Raw genomic sequence first — 11,170 nt, 5'->3', positions numbered from 1 at the left:
ATCTCCCTTGTTCCTTCCCACTTCCTTGTCCCGTCAGGGCTTCCGCAGCACATCATCCCTTCGTGGCCCTGTCTCCTCAGGCCCTGCCCCAGCCCGGCCAAGCTGCCCGGCAGCAGCGCCGCAGCCCCACAGCAGCTCCAGAGCAGCCCCATCCAGAGGCACCTGGGAGCCCTCAGCAAGGCAGGCAGCAGCACACGGGCGGCAGGACACGGATGGCGCTTCCTGCCTGGCACAGGGCTTGTGGCCATCTCCAGGCACCGCTCTGGCAGGGATCCCCGCAGCTCCGGCCTCTGCCCAGCCGCTCTGTGGGCAGCACAAAGGCTTCAGCAGAACCACCAAAGGCCAAGGGGCTTCTGGCCATCTTCCCTGCAGCACTGCACGACAGGGCAATTTGCTGAGCAAAAGCACCCTTTTGCCACTCTTCCTCTATGCCCTGCCAATCCTGAGCAGCAGAAGAAAGATCCTGGGAGTCTGTCTACTATACATAATTTTTATTTACATACAAAAGAAAAATGAAACTATGAAATCAAAAATCTTGAAGAAAAAGAAAATCCCTGCTGGCTCAAGTGGCCCCAGCAGACAGTGTCTTCCAGATCATCTCTCCACAGAGCTCCAGCAGCACAGCAAGGCAGTGCTGCACAGACGAGGCCGTTTCGTCCATGCACTGCGGAATTGATCTCGCAGCTTATGCCACGTGGAGTAGGGAGCTCTTTGTACAGCCCGGAGAACAAACCCAGTTTCAGATGCAAGCTTTCTGATGGCAGGATTGCTGTCATATGCCATTTCTTCAAGGGCTGCAAGAGAGAGGAACAGAGCCACGGTCAAAAGCTGGATCTGCGGGGAGCCGAGGAGAGCCCCCTGCCAGGGCCATCCCAGCCGGCTCTTGCCTTGGCCAGGAGGGAGCAAGGACCAAGGGGATCAGCCCAAAGCTGTTGGCCACGAATGGCCCACGTGGCGCTGAAATCTCTGTGTGTGCTCTGCCCACGGGAGCAGAGCCCTCCGCAGCCAGGGCAGGGATTGCAGCTCCTGTTGTCAGCCCGCTGCTCTCACTCACCCTCACAGATAACTTGGAGCTCTTCGATCTTCCCCCTCAGGTGCCGCCCGGCGATGCCTGTGAACACAGAGCCTGTCAGGGCGCCAGCGGCACAGCTCCCTGCCGGCGGCACTGCCGGCGCTGTGGCCACACGGGCTGCTGGCCCGGCAGGGCTCAGCCCGGCCCTTGCCGCACGCTGCCGCCCCAGGGCACGGCTGCCAGAGGGCGGCAGCAGCAAGGCCCAGGCCGGGCGGGGCTCCACGGCGCCGGGCCCGGCTGGCGCTGCCGGGGCAGCAGGCGGGGCTGGGGACCGAGCTGCGGCGGGCCGGGCCGGGCCGGGGAGGGAGCCCGGGCTCGGGGCTCACCCATGAACCTGACGGCCGCCTCTCGCAGGGGCTCCTGTGGGCTCCGCAGGTAGCGCAGGGCCCGGCGCAGGTGCTCGGCCGCTCTGCTCCTGTCCTCTGCCAGCTGCAGAGAGCGGCAGGAGGGAAGGGTTGGCGCGGGCTTAGCCCCTGGGCCGGGCGCTGCCTGCGCCCAGCCCCGGCCTCCCCTGGCCGCACAGGGGAGCCGCACAGTGGGAGCACCACCCTCAGGGGCCTTCTCCGGGCTGACCCCGGGGATTCTTGGCTGCTCTTACCAGGCCCTCTCCAAACCTCCAGGTCTGATCCACCTGTAGCATTTGTTCGATATCCCTCCTCTTTAGGAATCTGGCTGCAGAATGCAGCGTTTCCCGGGAGGCCTGGAGAGCAGCAGAGATGCTGAGATGGCCCCACAGGCCAGAGCACAGGAGCATCCCAGTGCCACAGCCTGAGGAGGCTGCAGTCCAGCAAGGTGCCAGGGCAGGAGGCAGCCCAGCACCCTCCCAGGGGGACAGCAGGTGGCCACAGGTCGTCACCTCCGCAACAATCTGATTCTCATCATGGCAGTGGAAGGAGAGTGGCACCAGGCTCTGGCGCACGTGGGACTTCAGGGCCTTTCTTCCATCTTCTGTTAATAAGTCCAGCATCTCTTGAAAGACACACATGGAGCTCAGCTGCACCTGGATATCACCCTGTATGAAAGGAAGGGCAAAAGACCTCAGCATCAGCTGCTTCAGGCTCCCCAGGGCACAGGCCTGCATCTGCACAGGGCACCAAGTGTCCGGGCAGCAGCCGGTGGCCGAGGCTGTGGGCACAGAGCCTTACGTGGTCAAAGAGTGGCAGGAGCGCCTCAGCCAGCTGCAGGGCAATGGGGGTGGGTATTGGGGCACCATTATCCAGGAGCAAATATCTGAGTAGAAGAATGGTCATCCTGATCATGTCGCTATCATTTTCCTGCAGGAGCCCCACAAGACTTTCAGTCAGGCTCCCCATTTTTTCAGCCTGTGCAGAACACAAGTTTGTGAAAGGCCAGCCTGCTGCCGCAGGGCCCAGAGGCCAAAGGCCTGTCCCAAAGCACTGGGGCAGCTGAAGCGGGAGGCAGGTGAGCTGGGAGCAGCTGCCCCAGCGCCCCAAGCCCAGGCAAGGCCAAGCGACTGCCTTGCCCAGCCCCAGGCTGCCTGCACGGCTGCAGCCACTGCCCCCTTCTCACCATCAACGGATTCCTGCCCAGCACTACGAGGCCTCTGAGTGCCAAGTAACGCCTGGCCCTGTGCTCGCTCTGCAGGTTCTGGGCCATGATCTCCAGAACACTGTCACTGCATTCCCTCAAGTCCAGGCACTCGAGGACCTGAAAGGCACAGGGCAGTGACAGGGAGCCGGCCGGCAGGAGCCCGGAACCGCACAGGGCTGGGCCCAGGCAGCAGCACAGGGCACGGGCACCGTCCTGGCAGCTGTGCCTATGAGAGGGCAGAGAGCTGGGAGGCAGCGCTGGCCTTGAGGCTCACCTCCACAAGGAATGCCAGGGCAGGGAAATCCCAGTATGGGATCTCTTTACTGAGAAGCCTGAACAGGTGGAATGCAATCGCGGTACAAAAGTGTATGGATGAATGGCGAATTTCTCTGACAAGAGGAAAAAGGAAACAAGACTTTCAGCCAGTGGGGCAAATCTCTCCCAGGAGTGACTCTCCGAGTTCTCATCTTTCCCCACCACTGTTCCAGCCAGGGGACGTGGGCCATTTGGGAGTTGTTTGCTCATGGGCACCCTCCTCTATCAGACTTTTCCAGTCTGCTTGGCCGTCCCTCAGTGACAAGGCCCTCTTGCCCATGACCACAGGGACTGTGTGGGTCACTCTGGGAACAGAGCACAAATGTCAGAGGCAGTGGGGAGAAGGGGCTCTCACCTCGCCAGCAGACCCACAGCAAAGTGGTGGGTGTCAAGAGAGAGCAGCATGTCCCAGCCACACCTATGTTCCATTGCCACCACCACATCCTCACAGCGGAGAAGGCAGAGCAGGGACTTCAGGGTCTGCACTGCAAACCTGTGTGAACAGCAAAGGCCAGGTGACGCTGGCAGCACTGGCTCCTTGGCAGGCCACGTGGCAGGGACAGGAGGAGTGGGATGGAGCACCTGTTGGGGCTGGTAGCAAGGCCGTGCTCTTGCTGGCATCCCTTCCAGAAGGCATCGACCTCCCCTGGCATCTCTTCTGTGCTGGAGAACACTTGAAAGAGCAGATGCACAAATAGGCGGGGGAAATACACCTTCAATATCCGTGGCAGACAGGGCACCTGCAGGATCTTCCACATCACCACGGTTGCCTGCAAAGGACAAAGCCCCCCGGGACAGCGCTCAGTGCCCAGGTGTCCGTGTGGCAGGGCCCGAGCGTGGCAGGGAGAGGCCTGGAGAGAGGCAGGGGGAGCACGGGGCCTGCTGGGCCTGAAGCTGCCCCTGGGCCAGGCTTCAGGCCTCTGCCTGAGGCAGGCAGATGCAGGGGGGGAAGGAGGATGGAGAGCTGCTGGAGAGGCGGCCTTGGGGCCAGCAAAGGCCACTTGCAGAAACTCACAGCCAGGCCAAAGACACCCGTTTGGTCCCCATCGGAGGTGCACGTGCTGTGCTCTGGCCAGCTCCCCAGCACATCCAGGAGGGTCAGCTGTGCCAGCTCGGCAGTCCTGGCTGAGCCCATGATGGTCTTCCACATGGCCATGGCAGCTCTGCGGGGTCAGAGCTCTGTCTCAGGTGGGGTCTCAGACACAGCACCGGGGGGAGCTGAGCTGGCTGCCAGCTCTGCCTCTGCCCACTGGCCCTGGCCAGCAGCAGCCAGGCAGCCCAGGCCCTGTGGGGACAGAGGCCCTGAGGGGCAGGGAGGGAGCATGGCAGCAGGCTCGGGGACTGACGTGCCAGGGCTGGGAAAGGCAGCAGCCAGAGGGCCCTGGAAGTCTCTGTTGCTCAGACACCTGCGGCAGACTGTACAGGGGGATGGGCTGGGGAGGCCTGAGCTCTCTGGGCAGGTGGGCCCCATACCTGTCACAGGACGGGGCCACACGCAGGAGCGTCAGGACTGCGTCATCTGGCTGTGCTTCCGTGAGGTCCAGCAGGGCCTCGTCCAGCCTGGGCTCAGCACAATCATTGGCCACGAGCCACTGGTGGATGAACCTCACCATGGCGGGCACCTGGAGAAGGCACAGGGAGACTTGGGAAGCTGACAGAGGGAGCAATGTTCCCAGCTTGCCCAGAGAAGTGCTTCCCTTGCCAGCGCACTGCCATGCGGCCTCAAAGGCTCACAGCAACCAGCATGCGTGGCTTGGGAGGCAAGCAATTCCTGGGAGGATCAAACCCTGCCCACAGGCTGCTTACTTGGTTTGGATAGTAAAAACCTTCCTCTACAAGCATACACAGGAGGGCAGCGCTGGTCTTGGTTTGGAACATGGGCGAGTATGCTCTGAGCCCAGTGCCCATGGCGATGGTCTCTTCCTCCTGCATTCTCTTGATGAATTTGCAGATGAACTGTAGGAGAAGGGCAAGAAGCTGGGGATGTTGCATGGAGTGCTGCACACACAGTGCTGGGCTGAGCAGGGACAGCAGGCCCAGCCCAGGTGGGGGTGGCTGCAGGTACCTGCGCTGTGCTGTGGAAGCGGCCACGGCTGGATTCCTGCTCTTGTGTGCGCTCCAGGGCTGCATCTGGCAAAGAGCGAGCGCAGCCAGAGCTGAGGGGCTGCGGGAGAGGCCGGAGAACACAGCCCAGCCCTGTGCCCCCCCAGGCTGGGAGAGCCCCAGGATGCCCCAGGGGATGGAGCACGGCCACTGCAGGGTGTCTGCCCGGGCCCTCTTCCATCCTGTCCATGGGCATTTCCCCAGGGGATGGGATGGGATGGGATGGGATGGGATGCATGGCATGGCATGGCATGGGGTCAAGCTGGCGGCAGGCACCATTCCTGCGGCCCAGCTCTGCCACTCACCCTCCTGCGGTGGATGGAAAGGCACCACCACCTCGGTCTCCTGTGCTGGGGCAGCTCCAGGGCCTTCTTCCTCCTCCTCCTCCTCCTCCTCCTCCACCCAGGCCAGCTTGGGCACTCTCGGGGGTCTCTGCTCCATATCTCTGATTGGATTTCTAGCAACTTGCAGGAGAGGTGCCTTGGAAAAGCTCCAAGTCACCAAGTCCTGCAGTTGTGTCTGGAAGGCACTTTCAAGAAAAAAGCCTCAGGAAGGCTGCAAGACAGCAAGTCCTGCACTCGATCTCAAGGGCTCCTGCCACAAGGACAGGAGACTCCTGTCAAGGATTGTGGTCTGGCTTTGAAGGGTCCTGCAGAAGAAAAACCTCGGGGAGATCACAGGGCAGCAAGTCCTGTGGTCTGGCCTCGAGCTCAGCTGCAGGAACAACGCCTCGGAAAAGCTCTGGGTGGGACACGAACGAGCGCGCTGTGCGGGGGCTCCTCACGGCACCGCACTGTCCTGTCCCGTCGCGTGCTCCGAGCACTGTGGCCTGCTCTTGTCACCGCCAGCTCCTATGTCACCACGTGTCACAAAGGACACCCTGTCCCATTCCATGACACGGTGACCGTGCTGCACTGTGTCACAAAGGGCCCTTGCACACACTGCCGCCTGCCCTGGGGCCATCCCAAGCCCAGCCAAAGTGGCCCAGGCTGGAAGGAATGCCTGGCCCCAGGTGTCTAAGGCAGCCCCACAGGATCTTTAGGAAGGGCTCAGAGCATCAGCAAATGCTGCCCTGCTCTGCGGGCTCAGGGCAGCAGAAGGAGCCCCCAGGGCTGCCCACGCAGCCACGCCGGGAAGGGCCCGGGGCCTTGCAGGGAAGCTGGCACGGCCTCCTTGGGACACGTCCCGGCCCGTGGCCATCCTAAACCCACGGGTGTGACACGCACAAGGAACGTGTGGGCCCGGGCACGAATGCTGCTCTGAGCCCTGGGGCCCGGGCAGCGCTGACAGCAGCAGCTGTGGCAGAGTCCCCGCCCAAGCAGAGCTGCCACCCCCGAGCCCTGGTAGCGCTGGTGCCCATCTCCTGCCCCAGAGACCTGTGCCCCCGGGGGGCTTCTGTGCCACAGGGAGCCAAAGCCCACCTGCATTGGGGGCTGTGCTCCTTCCTGCAGGGGCTGATGGCCGGAGCACCTGGAGCAACTGCTGGCAACACTTGCTGCCTGTCAGAAGCTCTTACTCCATTCTGGAATTATTTTCTCATTGAAGTCGTTTCCTTCAGCACAGAAGCATCTTTACTGTGAAGGCAGAGAAGAATATGGAACTCAAGAATCCTCACTTCAGGAAAGCTTTACCTCCCATTGCTCAACTCAAGTAGTTCCAAAAATTACAAACTTCCCAAAGTAATTGGGATGGCCTGAGAACGTGAGAGTTAGAAATTAGCAGCAACTCATTTGCCTTAATGTCATCAACTGAGAGTCACTTTAAAAAACATAACACTACACAGAGGCAAAAAGAAGTCCATTCTTTGATTTTCAAACAGTTTTCAATGAACGGATGGTAATCTCCTAATTCTCTTAAGGAATAAAAGCTCTCAAAGAATGAAAGTCCACTCACTGTTACAAAAATAGCCCAAACAAATGAGTAGATGGTGAAAGGGCTAATCCTTCCCCTGCTACAGATATCTAGGAGACCAGTAAAGTACAGCTCCCCCCTCTTGTTCCCTGCAGGATAATCAGGACCACAAGGAGGAAAAGTCCCAGATATTCCTTCTGCCCTCCAACACCAAAGCTGTGCCAAAGCACAGATGCTGCCTTCAAACTGACTCAAATTCCAGCCCAGACCTCTCACCTTCCAGACAACTCCTTCCCCAACACGCCCACCAACACCAACCTCCCCAAACAGCCCCACAGAAGCCCTCAACACCCCGCCAGGACCCCCAGCTGTGCCCGTCCCTCTGCAGAGCTTTCCCAGCCTCCAGCAGACGCCCTGGTTTCCTGCACGTGCCGTGGGATGGCACTCAGGAGGATCTGCTCCAAGGCCTTCCCTGGCAGCAAAGCCAGGCTGCCAGGCCTGTGGTTCCTGGATCATCCTTCCCAGCGAGCCTTCCTGTGCACGGCTGCTCCATTGGCACATCTGCGCTCAGCTCGGACTGCTCCACTCAGCCAGGGCTGCTGGGAAAGGATCCAGAGAAGCCTGGCCAGCTCTTTCTCCAGCTCCCTCTTCACTCCTGGGGGAGGCAGAACATCCCACAGGAAAGCAACTGGTGCCACAAGGAGTGGGTGGCTTTAGGCACGTTTGGCAATGAAGCAAGGCTTTTGTTTGACATAAGCACAAGCAATTCACATTAGTAACAAGTACTTAGCACAGACCTACAGAAGCACTTTGCACCAGTTAGCACAAGAAAAACCTGGCCAGGAGAGGGACTTGACAAAAAGCTTTAGACACATTCTACCAGAAGAACTTAGGGCAAGTACAGAATCAGCCCTGTGCAGGGAAGCCATGAGGAAGAAGTGCTGCTTTAGGGTATCAAAACCTCTCCTGGCCAGTGCCTGGACATTAGCTTCAAGTACATGAATCTGATGCATTATAATTCTAGCCGCCTGCCTCAGCATGGTAAAGATGGATGGTATTTTTGATACAGTTCCTACATAAGCCTACTGAAATTTACACGTGGCCGAGAAGCATTTTAGTGGGGTGCAGACCCCTGCCCTCCTGCCAGCTCAGTAAAAGGGCTTTTGGCGGACAATGCATTTGTCTGAGGATTTCTTTCAATTAGGGAGACCCCTCAGGACTGCTGTATCCTGAGGGAACGCTGCTGGCCATCCCCCGTGTGTATCTGCAAAAGCTTCAAATCTGCTGCCTCAGCTTCCAGGGCCTCTCTTGGCCAGCATCCTGATGTGGGTGCAGGGCTGCTGCCAGGCACTGCTGGGACCCAGTGGGACAGGACCGGCTGTCTCGTGTCCATGGAGCAGCCCTGACACAGCCAGGGCCATCCCGAAAGCAGACAAACGCTCCCGGGTCAGCAGAGAGGAGCAAGGAGCACTGGGCTGTGCTCAGGGTATCTCAGCATGGGGCTCCAGTGGGAAGGGCAGGCAGGCCTCCCACATTCAGGGCATCTCCTGCATCAAAAGGACGGGCATTTTGTCCTTCTCATACCTCCACCCCAGAAGCAGGCCTGACATCTCCTCCTCTGGAGTGGAGTTTTTCCAGTTACAAGGTCATCTCACGCTTGGCCAGTGCATGAGATGAGGCTGCAGTGACCTGTGATACCACCTCCATGCCAACCACAGCTCCACTGTGTATTGTTCCTGTTTCACAGGTTCACTTCCCATCGATTGACCAGTCCATTGTTTCCCTGAAGGGTCAAATTCCCACCAGTTAAACCATAAGGTTTCCTTCATTCTCTGCTCTTCATTCTCTTGTTGACGTGCACAACAGGGGACCAAATATGACTGGGCCTTAGCTTAGACACAACTTTGGTGCTGACACACACAGGCTCCTTGTCCCACTGCTGGCCTTCAGTGTGCTCAGCAAGATCTGGAACTGCACGGTGCTGTGGAACTGCCCTTCAGCACAGGGACCTTTCCAGCCTGACCTGCCCTCGTTCCTCTGGGTCTGTGCACAAAACACGGCGTGGCAGAGAACGGCAGCAGGGACCTGTGCGTCCCAGGGCCCCGGATTTGCTTCAGCTCCACAGAGATGCAGGCAAAGTGAAGATGCCAAACTGTTTATTAATGAAAGGCAAAGCAAAGGGGTGATATGGGAGGGAAAAAGGGAATGGGTAGGTGTAGGAGTGTTGGGGGGTAGGAGGGTTGGGACGGACAGAGATGAGAGATTTTTGAAGCTAGGTTGTGGAACTAGCAGTTTACTGCAAAGGGCGTAGGTGTAGGGCTCTGCTGGGAGCTGCCAGCTGCAGCTCGGAGCAGGCTCGAGAGAAGAGAGGGGGTAGAGAGAATGAGAGGGTAAGAGCGTAAAAGGGTAAGAGAGCAAAAGGGTAAGAGAGCGAGGTTCTTGTTACAATACAATAAATCTTCTCCTGTGTTGAACATTCTAATTCTCACTAACTAATCTAGTACAATATACAAATCTTATAGCATTTACATACAGCTTATAAGAATTACTTCATGACTATACTGTGCTACATTTTAAACTTTAAAAAGTACTCTTTGGACTCCTTCTGCTAAGCTAGTAGGGTCTGCTCTGACCCTTGGATTTGTCTGCAAGCAAAGGGTATTGTTTCATCAAAAGGGGATTACTTTCAGTGGCTACACTATTGTTCTCTTGTTGTTTAGTAACTAAGGGATCTTAAAGCTTGCTTTCATTTCAATCTCACTTATAGTTTCTATATTCTCAAAATCTTTTGCTAGGCAATCATATTTATACAGCTTTCCTATTTCATCTTTTCCAACAGGTAGGGTTGAGGGCTTAAGATATGGAGCTGTCAAAAGGAAGAGTGGAAAAAAAACACAGGAAGGGGCATAGTCTGAGGGCTGGTGAGATGGAGCTGTCAAAAGGGAGGGAGAATGGCAAGAAAAAAGTGGATAGGCAGAGTCTGAGGGCTGGAGGGAGGGAGCTCTCTACAGGCAGGGAGAGGGCTGAAGCCATGCGAGCTTCCCAAAGGCTCAGCTGTGCCAGTCATCAACTGTGCCTAGAGCTGCAGTGGCAATGAGAGATGCTGTCCGCTTCAGTGCCTCCTGGTGCTGTTCTTGGGACACTGGTTCACCGGATGCTGTTTCTTCAGGTCCTAGGGCTAATTTAGCATGATTTTCAATGTTAGAGCAGGATGGGCTGGCATTGTTCTTTTGGGATTCAAGGCCTGGAACAGAGAGCAAGAGAGCCATGGTCAGAGCCTGGATCTGCAGTGACCTGAGGAGAGCATCCAGCCAGGGCCACCCCACCCAACTCTTGCCATTGCCAAGACAGAGGTGTTGCCAACAGGATCAGCAGCAAGCTGCGGGCCAGGAATTCTGCCCGTGTCCCTGAAATCTCTGTGTGCTCTTCCCACGCCACCTCTTGTCAACACAGGGTGCGAAGCCCACTGCAGCTGGGACAGGGATTGCAGCTCCCTGCTCAGGCATTGCAGCTCGCCTGGCCAGGCCGCTGCCCTCACTCACCCTAATGGAGATCCTGGAGCCCTTCCTGCTGCGTCTTCATCATGGAAACCCGGCGCTGCCTGTGAACACAGAGCCTGTCACGGGCCCCAGCGGCACAGCTCCCTGCCGGCGGCGTTGCCGGCGCTGTGGCCACACGGGCTGCTGGCCCGGCAGGGCTCAGCCCGGCCCTTGCCGCACGCTGCCGCCCCAGGGCACGGCTGCCAGAGGGCGGCAGCAGCAATGCCCAGGCCGGGCGGGGCTCCACGGCGCCGGGCCCGGCTGGCGCTGCCGGGGCAGCAGGCGGGGCTGGGGCCGAGCTGCGGCGGGCCGGGCCGGGGAGGGAGCCCGGGCTCGGGGCTCACCCATGAACGTGATGGCCGCCTCTCGCAGGGGCTCCTGTGGGCTCTCCAGGTAGCGCAGGGCCCGGCACAGGTGCTCGGCCGCTCTGCTCCTGTCCTCTGCCAGCTGCAGAGAGCGGCAGGAGGGAAGGGTTGGCGCGGGCTCAGCCCCTGGGCCGGGCGCTGCCTGCGCCCAGCCCCGGCCTCCCCTGGCCGCACAGGCCTGAGGCGCGGCCAGCAGCCGCTGGCCAAGGGCTCCCGAGGGCAGGGGGCAGAGGGCCGGCTGCTGCCTGGGGAGCCGCGGTGCCGGCCCGCAGCCCCGCCGGGCCGGGGCTCCATGGGCACCCGGCTCGGGCCCACGGGAGCCTGGAGAAGAGCCCGCGCGGCCTCTGGCTGCAGCAGCGGGCAGAGGCACAGCT

The 11,170-nt window shown here is 59.3% G+C and overlaps 1 long non-coding RNA gene across 1 annotated transcript; it reads right to left on the bottom strand.

The window, feature by feature from the left end:
* Positions 1-9,031: 9,031 nt before the first annotated feature.
* Positions 9,032-10,940, bottom strand: LOC118688890 (uncharacterized). The gene is made up of 3 exons (XR_004980526.2): positions 10,776-10,940; positions 10,435-10,493; positions 9,032-10,136 (listed from the first exon to the last, which is right to left on the bottom strand). It is a non-coding gene; the product is annotated as an uncharacterized LOC118688890 (long non-coding RNA).
* Between the last annotated feature and the right edge of the window lie 230 nt (positions 10,941-11,170).

This window comes from Molothrus ater, chromosome 7, assembly GCF_012460135.2.
Source record: "Molothrus ater isolate BHLD 08-10-18 breed brown headed cowbird chromosome 7, BPBGC_Mater_1.1, whole genome shotgun sequence".
Classification (NCBI taxonomy): Eukaryota; Metazoa; Chordata; class Aves; order Passeriformes; family Icteridae; genus Molothrus; species Molothrus ater.
This window is presented reverse-complemented; position numbering and strand designations above follow the sequence as displayed.